We start from the raw sequence: 13,310 nt of genomic DNA, 5'->3' as shown, positions 1-13,310 counted from the left end.
GTGTGCATAAGATCCACCACTGTTCTAAATAAACTGATTCCCAAAGAAATACAGCCATGTTGATGGCCATCCTAATTTGTAATTACTAACTAATGTAGATCCATAACTAAGATTCTGACTAAACCAAAAAAACTGTTTTTTAATTCAGAAAAAAAGATGCTTTAGTAAATGTTTCATTGAGATGTAGTTAAATTTGAAAGACATATAATTTTAATTCATCATACAAATTGTAGGAGTTATAAAAAAATGTTAGGAACTGATGGTGCCTTCAAAGCAGGTGGAGGCCATATATAGATTTTCTTTTCTTTTTTTAAAGATACTTGGAAGAAAAGTCGAACTATGAAAGATTTTCCTCACACAACTGTTCTGTTGTGCAGCATCGGCGCAGGTTTACACATAAACAATATCAGAAGGAAACATGTTACTGCAACATCTGGTAGAGCTGTGGTCATTTCAGAGACAATCACTTTGGACACAGATGAAGTCACTTTTTGAACACAATCACCAAATGTGTGTTTGGAGATTAAAAAAAATACAAAGCGTGATTGATGAAAAGAAGACTTTCACACAGCAACTTGTGAAGAGTTTGTAGGAAAAGATGTACTACCTGTCACACGTCTTTTTACACCCTGAAACCTCTGATACTTTTCAGCCATTACAAAAGAATGGCTCGTACTTATTTTGCATTATAAAGGCCTCTAAGCAGAACCAACAGGGAGGAACTCGACTACACTCATCACTGAAAGCTGCCATCAGCATCCAATAAAAAGATACAGTGGCCCAGTATTAAAAAAAAAATAAAATAAATGACCCCACTTTTATTCATAGGGGGGTCATGGAGATGAATGCCAATGAACAGCTGTGCTTACTCATTATTCTTATCCAGTGTGATAATCCAAAGTTTATCTGATATGGATTTCAGAGAGGAGACACTCACCACAGGAAAGCATGGATAAATCTGCAGAAATATCCCCACGTCCCACAATCCACCCCACACCAGCCTTAATCTTTTATTGAACAACCCGAATAACACAAATGAGTCCGTGCATCTTTATTTGTAACATTCAAAGGGACCAATCATTATCTTTTAATTACTAGTACCCAGTAGTGGGACCCAATAAAGCAAAGTAATTAATCTCACACTTTGGCAAGGGAGGGGATCCTCTGTACAAACAGCATGTTCATTGTAACTGATTTTTAGCTATAGTGTTTGCACATGAAGAGGCACTGAAACAAAACAAAAAAGGTGCAAACAAAACTAAAGTGAGGCAGTACAAAGACCTGGTGTTATGTAGGCTACAGCACACAACAGTTCATTCATTGTGAAACACTCCTGACTCCACGGCTATGGATGGCAGAGAAAAAAACAATCTGTAAAATAAGTGCAAATATATTATGATCACACATCATCCTGTGTGTACTACACCTTTGTCTTCACACAATACCAATACTATTTATATCCCTTGTTAGCGCATTAGTGTGTGCTCTAGCTATGTTGATGATTGATTAACATGTCAAATTAAATCACTGTCAAAGTAACATTAGCTGTGCTGATATTCCAAACAGTCCAATTACAGCCATTAATTGAGTCAACCCACTCAGTTCTCAAGGACGACACGAGACTCCTGAGGACCACAAAGATCTCATTTTACTGTCTGTAATTGCTGCCATTTGTGACGCAGTTTAGAAAACAACAATTTAGTCAATTAGCATTTTTTATGAAGAAATATGATCCAACTTCCCAGCCGTAGAGACATACAGAAGCATCTTTTACCTTATTGTTCTTGACCTGAAAAATCCCACTCTTGCAAACCAAGTTTCCAGCTGCACAACAAACCAGGGCTAAAAATGAATGACTGAGTACACTGATGGAAAATGTTTGTATGGATCTGCTTATATGTAATATAGAGCAGTGTCCAAAGACTAGACATTTGGAAAGAGGGAAGACTGTTCCATGTGAAAAAGCATATTACAATGAGGCTGACTCAGATAGATAGCTTTTTTCTTTAGTCCAAGAGGTTGTAGCTCAGTTAAGTAGAGTAATGAACAGAAAAACATGTTAATTATGTGAAAAATGCAAAATAACTACATCGTTATGGCCTTATTATTTTTTTCTAAATTCGTGGATCTGAAAAATAAATCCAGCATCATATTACATGCATTTGTATCTATTTAACACAGTTCTACAGCACAAGTAGATTATTATCCTCTATATCTGTCTCGGTAAAAACTTAAAACACTGAGAACTCAGATTGCCCTTCAAAGTACAATAATAACCTCATCCCTTCAATGTCTGAGGGAAAAAGTGAATGAGGAAAAACTAATTGCACTGTTTTGCAAACTTTTTTTCTGCCTCAGGAAAAGAGAAACCATCTTCACCACTAGAAGAAAACATCAAGGTACAACTCCAGAGGAAAATGGCTCGGGGATTTGACAGCCCCGTGGTAATCTGTCAGGGTCATTCTCCATGAGCGTCTCTACATTGTCCCTACATTTCATACAGGAAATGATTCATCTGCATCCAGGAGAGGAGCTGGGCGCCATTTCTAAATTACCTATGAGTTATCTCTTCAATAACTTCTAATCAGACAGCTGCCGTTTCCTCCACTGTAAACAAAAGTAATTACAGTAGATGTGATGGATGGAAAAAATAAGACAGCTTCTGCATGCTCAGGACCAGTCTGGGACTCTACAGAGCAGAACACTTTAATTAGGGACGGCCTAGCCCAGCACAACTGAACAAGTCTGACAAAGCACATGTTCCAGTTGCTAAAATAAGCCTCTGCCTATGCAGTGTCTTTTGTTTTCCCCAAGTTCAGGCCAGTGATTTACTTCAGCACCTCTGAAGGAGCTGTTTTGGGAAAGGGAATAATATCTTGCATGATATCACTTCATCTTTATTAAAGGTAATGAGATTTTAAATACAAATTTAGGAGTAAAATCAAACACGCAGCCACAGAGTCAGATCAGAGTTGCTGTTTCCATTGGCCAGCCAGGTGTGTGTCATTATTTATTTACTCTTTCGGACACTTGGTGATTGATCACTATTTAGAATGCAATTATTGGTTCCATGTTTATTGTAAAATATTGATCATGGTGTAAAGTAGCAAAATATATTAATGAATATGGTATATGATTGCAGGAATAATGAGCGCTCTGTAATCTGTGGGATGACATTGAGCCATACTTAATGAGAAAAATGGATCTTTATTACCACTCTTATTGACTGAGAGACTCATACAATATGAATACCTTCTGATCTTTGATCTGGTATAGTGACTGCTTAAAACGGGTTGAAAGAAAAACCACAATGAGACAACCTTCCATCCCATCCTCACTGTGAAGAGTTTTTGTGGCGGTGGAACAATGTCATGCTTTTGCTACTGAGAGGGGATCAGTCATTATTTGCATCAACAATTCATTTAGTTACACCGAGGCAGAGAAGCGATCCAAATTTTAAACAGCATGTTAGAGTAGCTTCATGACAGGCTGAAGAAATAACTGTGTTGTTCTCAGTGGATCTGCAGCCTCCTCAGGTTTTACTCCCTGTTTATGCTACGACAAGGTCAAAAAATGAAACCAAAAAATGGAAGATACAGCAGCAGGAGCCTGAATTAATCTTATCTTGTGCTCCAGCATGATGTGACACAGATAAGTGGCGATTAAAAATTCATGATGTTACAAGAAAATGCTTTTATTTCATTGGAACACAAACAAGCAGAAATGGATCGAGGGTGTAAACTCAACCCGCACTTTAAACATAAAAGAGGTTCTAGGTGCCAAAACACACATCTCGTCGTTACTGGTGAGGATGCAGCAGAAATATGTTTATTTACCATGCCATGTGCAGTGTGTCAGCTGTATGGCAGTATTTAAAGCGTGTCAATCAAAAATATCACTGACTCATCCTGTTCCTAGGGGTGTGTATTAATTTTGGGCACTTTTTTGATCAAGCTGTTATTGGAGCTGACCAATCAGAGCATACCTTTGTGTTTTTACATATTAACCTGACTAATACACATATCCTGTGTATATTAGTCATTATAACCATCATGACAACACGACAAATCAGATAGTATTTTTTTTATTTTATGTGTTTTCCATCATGCTGCTATTGTATTCACATGGCACCACATGGTCTCCACCTCTCTGTTAGACCTTTGACTTTATGGACTTTGATTATCAGTGCATTTTCTTTGATGTGCTCTGTATTATCCAGGGAGCTCCAGTCTAAAAGCTGCCTACATATTATACATAAACCACTACAGAGCCCACCCCCTGGGTTCAGAACGTGGCTCTACTACCTGTTGTACACACTAAACCTACACGTCTTTGATGTTGAATCTCACAAATAAACCACAACCGGCTGACCTTTTCTTCCCAGCTTTTTTTTTAAAGGAAGCATCACACCAAGTATGGTGCAATTTCACTGATCAGCGGACATAACAGCAAGTTCAACCTACAGTGTGCCCAAAAAGCACACATTGATGTTAGTATTGAGGGCATGTTGCTGTGACTCATTCATTTGATGAAATGACAGTATTTTGATGAATGTAGCTGTTTTATTTCTTTTTTGTATGAGCCAAAAGTTGAATAACTGCCAGCCTCAGTGGCCAAGCTTTTAACAGGATAAGTACCATACATGAAATAAGGTCATGTACAGATTGCACCTGTTAAATGTGTATGTAATCTATGCTAATTTGTAAACTCATGCATTTAGCTGCTGGTTGCTTGTGTGTTTTCCTTCATCTTCCATCAACAGCTGCAAATTAAAATTCAGATCATATATATTGTTACAGTTAAATTAGTGACTTGATCTCACACAGAGCTGTGCAGATGTTTATTTCACATGAATTAACAAAAAAGGAGCGGTTTTCTAATTTATTATACATTAGACAGAGCGTGCATAGGATATAAATCCTGTCATGAAAAAAGCGCCACTTACCACCATTACTGCTTGTTTTATGGCCGCTTATTGATGGTGTCCATATGCTTTGTACATCCAGTGCAACCCCCACATAAGAAGACACACGGACGAGAAGAGGGACACACATCAATCAGTAATACAATGCACAGGACAACAAAGGCTTGAGTGTGTTTCACAGCTATATCCATTCATCTGCTTTTTCAATGCTTACCCAGATCTGGCAGCCTTTCCATGTTCCACCCTCATCACGTCCTCCAGCACTGGGGAGGCTGCAGGTGGGGTGCTAAGATCTTCCCAGGATGACATATTCTTCTTGGTCTGCCCGAGCGAGTTTCCCCCCTGCGGATGTGCCCTGAACACCTCCGCAAGGAAAAACCCGGGGGGCAGCCCGATGCCTCAGTTGGTTCATTTTGACACAAAGGAGCAGTGGTGCAGCTCTGAGCTTATTGCAGACATCTGAGATCCCTGGATCGTCCTTTAGGTGAGGTTGGACATCTGGTGAGGGAATGTTTTCAGGTGCCTGAAGCTGATTCTTTTTTTATCCAGGGTAAATTACAAGATCTGCCTTCAGGCTGATCTTCACTATCCCTCTCCACTATGAAAGCCTGGGACAGTGCCTATGATATCATTAATGCTGTATCGATCTGTGATCCTATCATATCATGTGCCTGTAACAGTAGAAAAACAACCAACTACAAACCTCTGATGAATTCAGTGTATTCACAGCTGCATCAAGTCTTTACACCTCTGTCGGCATGTGTGCTCTCCCAAGGGAGACCTTCACTTTCTGTTGTCTGACTGTTAAATCCTTGTGCCAACATCTCACGCCCAGTAATGCCACTTGCCATTCAGGAAGCGGGCTAAGAAAGAATTCAGGTACTTTCAAGTTTTTTTTCTCTTACTGTTTCTTTCTTATCACACTATTGATTCGCTCAAGGAATTTTGATCCACCTTCAAACCCATTCTTTTGTCCTTGAAGATGCCCTGGCATGGACACAAAGCTCATAAAAATCATGAAACAACACAAACAACAACCTGCAAAGATGTAACAAGGGTTTCATCTTTCACAGTTCCTTCATATTTACCCAGCTCAACTTACACATCAGATTGGCACTGGCCAAATAATGAGGTATAATTAAAGGTCAGTATTTCAAACTCAAATGTGAATCTCATATAGCACTGACGTGATTGACGTGATTAATGAAACATGTCTATTTGTCTGCATTTGTTCTGACATTAACCCATGTTAGTCCCCACGTTAGACTCAGAATAATGAATGCATGTTTGAGTGACCATTTATATATGTAGAAGGCTGCTGTTACATGAAGCCTGTTCACACAGACCCCACTACACTGACAATAGACTTATAGAGCAGACTCCATGTAGCATTGTTTGTTTGTTAAAACATGTAGATGAAGTGGTATAATGATGGCTGAATTGTTTTTGTCAAAGGCACTAAACAGTGAAGAATATTGACATTTTGTGAAATATGTTTGTTTTTTTACAGTTAAAAAAAGGTCAATGCTGTTCTTGTGTTCATGTTATTTTTCATGGTTCTAGTTTGTGTTGCATATACACACACACACAAAAGATGTATCAGTTTGTACGGCCTTAAAACATCTCAATCACAATAAACAAGAGAAACTTACTGACTCTGAGCAGTCTAATATTGACATAAATGATGCATTATCTGCAGTGAAAGTCATTTTAAATACACTGTATTCATTAACGTTAATGGCTCTTAAATCACTTCTGACATCAATGGAGGCCCATGATTTGAACACTGTTTCAAAAACATCATGAAACATAATGGCTATAAGCAGCTTCAGTCCAGAGTGTACAGGTCTCAGCTCACAAAAGCCCATATTGATAGAACACCACTGCAGTTGCTTTGCCTGCTCCAACTTCTGCATACTAAATACTCTATTGAACCTCCTTGGGAGAAATAAAACACAGCGTAAAATGCTGGCAGTGTTTTCTCTTTAAACAGTGAACAAACCCAGAAGATCGTAAAAATGATGCAAGGACACTCACAGCAAGCGGAATTCTTAAGCGTTTACACGCCATGCTAACATTCCCGGCAGCTGACCACTGGCTGTAGCCAAAGCTATTTACATGCATCTTGATAACTTGTGATAGAGGGCCCTACGTATCCATGAATAAACCAATTACACAGTGGTCTTCAATCCTGGTCCTGGAGCTGGTTTTTCTTTACTACCGTCTGCTTAATTGCACTCCCTTGCTGTCCCTGGTGTGAATCAGTCCCTGATTAGACTGAAACTAGCTGAGCACCGGGTGCAGAGTACTTGGACTGAGAGCTGCTGACCTCAGGTGTCCCATCGCAAAACTGAATATAGGCCACTAGTTAAGTATGAAAAGGAGAATTTGCCATGTGCCTCTTCCAATTTAGTTTTATTAGATGTGGCAGAAATTATTCATGTAGTGATGAAAGGACGGTAACACTGAAGTATCTGCAAAAAACAAAAGGGGGTGAAAAGTAAAAAAAATCCACAAGAGCATTTAATGTGTACTAAAACTTTAAGAGCACAGCTGTCCTTATTTCAGTGACTACTTTACTAGGACCTCATGTTCAAAACAAGTTAAATGCAAAGTAGCAGAAGTGCTAATATAACTATATGGTGTGTTTGGACCACAGTCTGAGGCAGGGTGTGTGTTTAAGAGCGAGAGAGAAAAAACAATAAGAGCAATGTACTCAGGCGCTCCTTTGCTTCCCTTTATTTGAGTGAATGAATTTTATTGCTGAAGTGTTTGTTTCTTTGTGCACAAACAGCCAACAGATAATAACAGGACGGATCATCTAGTGTACGAACAGAGCGAGTGTGTGTGTGTGTGTGTGTGTGTGTGTGGTAGTTTGGACTTACCAAACACATGGAACTGCAGTTGTTCCTATTATCTGTGTAGATTTAAAGTAGAAACTTGGAGTGCCTCTCAGCCTGAATGTGTGCGCTTTGGATCAATCTATTGCCCTAGTTTGTGTTCCTTCACCGGCCTTGCACTTTCTGTTACCTCTGTGTTTCACTGAGTATTACTGCTGCTTAAATAATGCAAACAGAATAAACTGAGAAGAAGTCTGTTTACCTTATTAACTGTTGCAGAAGTGTTATGTTGCTCCAGTTTCATCTCACTGTAGGATATCTGAGCATCCAGAGTTGAACTGAATTAACCACTAATTTTATTTTCAATTATTGTATTCAATGTTGTTAATGTTGTTAATTAAAGGTGAATGGACTTTATTATTGGGTTTGTTGTATTGATTTGGTTCCATAAATAAGTGAAATGTTACCGAGTCAGTCTAATTAAACTAATTAAATGTTAGAGAAGAAAATACACATAATGTGTCTGGCTTTAGCAAATTTGTTTTAAAAAGCAACAACTGCTTGAAGCAACTACCCAAAAGCATAAAAAATGCACTTTACTCTATATAGATATATTCACACCCACACAGTTGGCATGCATGTGGAAATAAGATTTCTAAGTGCGACCACAATATTCCTATTTTTCAAGCCTTCCCAGTTGATGGTCACTTGTATTTGAATGTTGTTTAAAGTGAATGTAATTTGGAATTAAGGATTGTGAAAGGCTTCACAGACTTTCAAGTTAATGAGGGCTTGGCATTTGCTTTTTGTCTCACAAGAATGATTTTTTAATTTCCGTGGTCTACATTCACAAAGGTCTAAAGAAACAGTGAGCCGCTGAGATGCTGTCTCATCTATGGTTTCTTCAGTCTATTTTTTCTTTCCTTCTTTATATACACACTGTGAGTGTTTGTGTGTGTATAATTTTAACTTCCGTACAGCCATTTTTCACAACTCACAAATCCATTTCCACTGGGCCTCCGTCCCTTCTTTCTACAAGATTTTGAAGTCTTGCAGACATTTCAGTTTTAGGGGACCACTGGCTCAGGCGCTTACTACCAGAAGAAAGAAAATATCTTCAAGACTGGCATTTTCTTCTTTAAATCCCACGACATTTTTTCCCAGTTCCTGAATGAGAGCGTTTCTCACAGAAGGGCCAACCAAATAAACCCCTCTTTGGGCCTGGAGCCACTAATCTGTAATTTAATTTCAGGCGGGTGTCTGGGCCATGAGGACACACGGCAAGGTCAAGGGCTACTGTACAGAGAGATCTGTGCATTTGGGAACAACCTGGGGTTTGATCAACAGTCTCAGGCAGCTTCTGAAAAGGACACAGTAAGTGTGCATGTTCCCGTGCATGTGTGCATACTGGGGAGGTGTTCCTGCACTACTAATACAAGTCAGACTTGATGCAAGGTAGCTATTTCTCATATGACAGCAACAAACAATCAGAGAGAAAATCCATTATTCAAAACAAGTAAAATGTTTGGGATGACTGAGCATCTGCAAACAGAGAGGGATTAGCGCCAAAATAGGGCTGCGTCTAACTGGGAACAATTCAACATGTCAGTGTTGATCTGCATGTAAATGAAATATTTGTATTACTTTGACCATAATTCATGTTTTACTCATTATATGGAATAGTCAAGTCGGCAGATAAATCAACTAATGGAAAAGAGGAAGGATGAATTTGAACAGCATGGCTAATCCTGTGGGAGAAGAGAAAAAATGTCTGTAATAAACTCGACCTTGTTCCGCCAGAATGAACACAAAGTGGCCCTGGGAACAGCACCAATAATTACCAGTGACCAGGCAGTTTGGCCATGTCTCTTTAATGTAAATAGGCACAGTGTTATCTTGCACAATTGGCTTTGGTACTCATACATGGACATATGGCAAAGAGAATTGGTTAAGTACTTAAAAAAATGCAATAAAACAACCTGTACAACTCCAAGCCTGGAAGAGATAAAACATTCTACACCAGCTGCAGAAACTAGCTGAGATAGTCTGTGTTCATTAAAAACAATTTCTTACATATAAGGCTGTCAGGTCAGTGAGAAAATCAGGGTGTATCCCATGCACCATTTGCAGTTTGTTGGAGCTTAGCTGGCATTCAATTTCAATTCCCTCAACTTACTGAATATAGGAGAGCGGCACACACTGACAGGTACAAGTTACTCCAGCGACAGACGCTAATTAGTAAGTGCAGGAGTAATGGGAGAGCCAAGCTCTCTCTCTGGCAGAGAGACAGTGATGGCAACTGAAGCAGGGTCATCTCTTTAAGTGTCTCACTTCCTATTAGACAGGAGATCTCTGGCTCATGCCCCATCACAGCCCATACAGAGTGATGTCAGCGACAGAGAGAGGATCTTGTCACATCCTGTAGTTTTCAACCAGAGCTTCTCCTCTGCATACCAAAAAAAATAAAAATAAAATAACCCTACCCAAATACATTCACTCACTGCCACAGCCCTCTATTGACATAAAGGGATGGAAGGCAATAGAAAATAATGGCACATGATGTGTTTATGTGTTTTGATGGAAACTCGAGGGAAAGTCTTAGAAAGAAGATGATGGACTCATCTTCTGCTCAGCGAGGCTTTGACATTCTGCAGGGGACGCTGGAAATAGTCTCCAGGTTGATGGATAGGTGGAGTGGGATTACCCGCCAGACTCATCTCCTTCCCTCCCGTCTGGCCTCGACTCCTGGAAAAAGACACAAAAACACAATACTTACAGCATCAGGCTGCTCACTGTGGGAGAGATGATTAGCTTTGAAAAATAATAAATGACTGCAGGCGGGTCACAATAACCAACATATAACCCAATAGCTCACGCAGTGATATGATACAGCTGCACATCTGGAGTAGGAGTAGAAAAAAAAAGAGCAAGAGAAAACACCTGCAGCATCATTAAATAAACACAGCTATAAAAATTATTGTTTCCAACACTGCCTCTCACACACAGACCTCCTCCTCCTCCTCCGCTGTGTCTTTCTTAACTTCCCCTCACTCGTAGCCCCTGTGGACCACCCCACTGCAAGCACAGCAAAAGAAATTGTTCTCCCTGCATCATTAAACAGTTTGAATTAACTTGGGCGGAATTTAATTATGTCACACATGACGCTCTCCTACTTGCAGCTTTTAAAAGCAATATAGTTGCCTATATGCTTGGAGGTTCAGTCTTTAGATAAATTATTCAAGTCAGTCAGCTTCATGCTGGATGAATACAGTAGACGCATCAGAATCCATATTTTAATCTCATGGTAAAATACAAATAATATCTGACCCTCCCTTAGACTCGTGGCAGTGCAAATCCTGCCCGCGCTTTCTGTTCCACAACTTTAGCTGTGTAACTTGTAACTTGTCTAAACCTGTCAAACTTCTACCTGTTTTGGATATACTGTTAGCTTTGACACCGTGCACTCAGGAAGCAGATGTATTCCCATGTTTGAAGCACACCCTGTATATATTTCATCAGTGGGAAACACAAAAATAGTTCTGTTAGCGGGCTGCTCCTACCTCCTAATTGACATCCATTAGGATTCTTTTATTACATTTTACACATGACAGCTGGTGTGATGTGGATAAACCTTAAATGAAAGCCCTAAGGGTACTGCTAACAGCTACAAAATGTCAAAGAAAAAAAACGATACAGTTATACAGTCTGTCATTCTGAATGATAGGAATCTTTAGCAAATTGCAAAGCTCACTACAAGAATATCTGTTTTACAGAGTATTTGAAAATGCAGTCTGGCTTCCATTTGCTCCCTGTCAGAGGGTAATCCGACTTGCCAACTTATCCATCATCCAAATGAACACAACACAATTTTCACACGTTCATTTTTTTTTTCATCAGATTTAAATCTTCCCCTTCAGAGCTCTAAGGATGTGCATTTCAACGTGGAGTCATGCTAGCAGCTGCACCTCTGAGGTCAGAGGTGAAATGAAAGACCTCTGCTTTGACTGAGACATCTGAGTGATTTAGAATCTCACAAAATAGCAGGGCTGGCCGCAGGCAATCAAAAAGTAAAATCCAACTAAAGTGTTTAGCAGCTTGTCTGAGGATCCACGGCAGCCACAGTAGGGCTGAACCATCCCTCCACTCCACCACCTGAGACAGAAGCTGATGGACAGATTCATTTACAGCCGGTACAAGAGATTGCACACTAATTTACTTGGGCTATAGGAGATTGTTCACGTGAAACATACAGCAGCACAGTGGAATCAATCTAATGAAGCGTTGTAAAGCCAAACTGCGCCCATTTCTTTCCTCATTTGCACTGAAATGTAAGTGCCATATCTCATCCTCCACATTGGAAACTTCTTTAAATAACATTTGTGCAGTCCTTTTGTGCACAACAACCTATCATGCTTGTCTTTTGTAATGTATGATGTTTATTGCATATATGTCTCTCTCTCATCTTTCATCCTGTCTGTGCTGTCTAGCTCTTGTTCTCCTCCTTCACCCGGCCGACTATCAGCCGGGTCCTGCTCAAGGTTTCTTCCTGTTAAAAGGGAGTTTTTCTTGCCACTGCCTGCCTGCTTGGGGGTTCTGTAAAGCACCTAGAGACAATCTTGATTGTAAAAGGTGCTATATAAATAAAACTGAATTGAAAATTGAACTGAACTCTGACAGAAAAAACATCAACAATCAGAGCAACTATCAAAAGTACACATCAGGGATGGCACTGTGAAAGTAAATGACTGGAAATGACCTTGGAGGATAATTTGGAATAATGAGCAAGCTGCTGAACCTTGGTGATACCTTAACATCATTACTATTTGATCAAACACATCATGACAATTTTTTCTGCAAGAGAGTAGATAATTGCGAAGTATAGCATATCCTAAAGAGGACATACAGGTCTGGCTTTAAGAATACATTTGCATTTCAGGGAATACCTCACACGCCTGAAATGGAAATAAGATCCCAGGGGTGCAACAGGACACAAATGCTGAGTTGTGGGATATATTTTAACAGCAGTTAGTATTGTTAGTGCTCAAAACAACGTAAGAGACTACTATTATTAGGTTAAACCATGTGTGTAGTCGCACTGACTCCGAGTAAACAGTATGGTATGTGCTTCTATATGAGGCAGCAAACAATAGATGGTAATAAGTGTTGCTTTTTGATGTTTCTCCAATGACTTCTTTTTCAAACAAGTTACAAAGGTAAAAGCATGAATAACATTCTAACTTTTTAAACCTGATCATTAAGTAGACACACCATCAAGGCTTCCTAAATTTCTATTTGTTAAAGATAGTATTATAACATTGTAACTACTTGTAACTGTAAATTGTTTTCAAAGAAATACTTGTAAAAAAGGCTTTCTTGTGAATATTATTGACACTTACATATCTGTATGTATGTTTATAGAGTCCTATGTTACCAACATGCTATGTGGCTAAGCTAACTGCTTGTTGGCTGATGCTTCACACGTTCTACAGACATAAGAGTGATATTAATCTTCCTATGAAGGTCTCATCAGGGAAACCTCATGATAC

At 39.4% G+C, this 13,310-nt stretch overlaps 1 protein-coding gene across 2 annotated transcripts in view; it reads right to left on the bottom strand.

Annotated features, from left to right (window-relative positions):
- Positions 1-9,618: 9,618 nt before the first annotated feature.
- cd276 (CD276 molecule) overlaps positions 9,619-13,310 on the bottom strand; it is a 55,444-nt gene continuing 51,752 nt past the window's right edge. For both annotated transcript variants that reach the window (XM_028402801.1, XM_028402802.1), the window contains exon 8: positions 9,619-10,509. The gene's annotated coding sequence lies outside the window, so the exon portion shown is untranslated. The remainder of the gene's footprint in view (positions 10,510-13,310) is intronic.

The sequence above is a fragment of the Parambassis ranga genome, chromosome 3, assembly GCF_900634625.1.
Source record: "Parambassis ranga chromosome 3, fParRan2.1, whole genome shotgun sequence".
Classification (NCBI taxonomy): Eukaryota; Metazoa; Chordata; class Actinopteri; family Ambassidae; genus Parambassis; species Parambassis ranga.
Note: the sequence above shows the minus strand (reverse complement) of the source record. Positions and strands in the feature narration are given on the sequence as shown.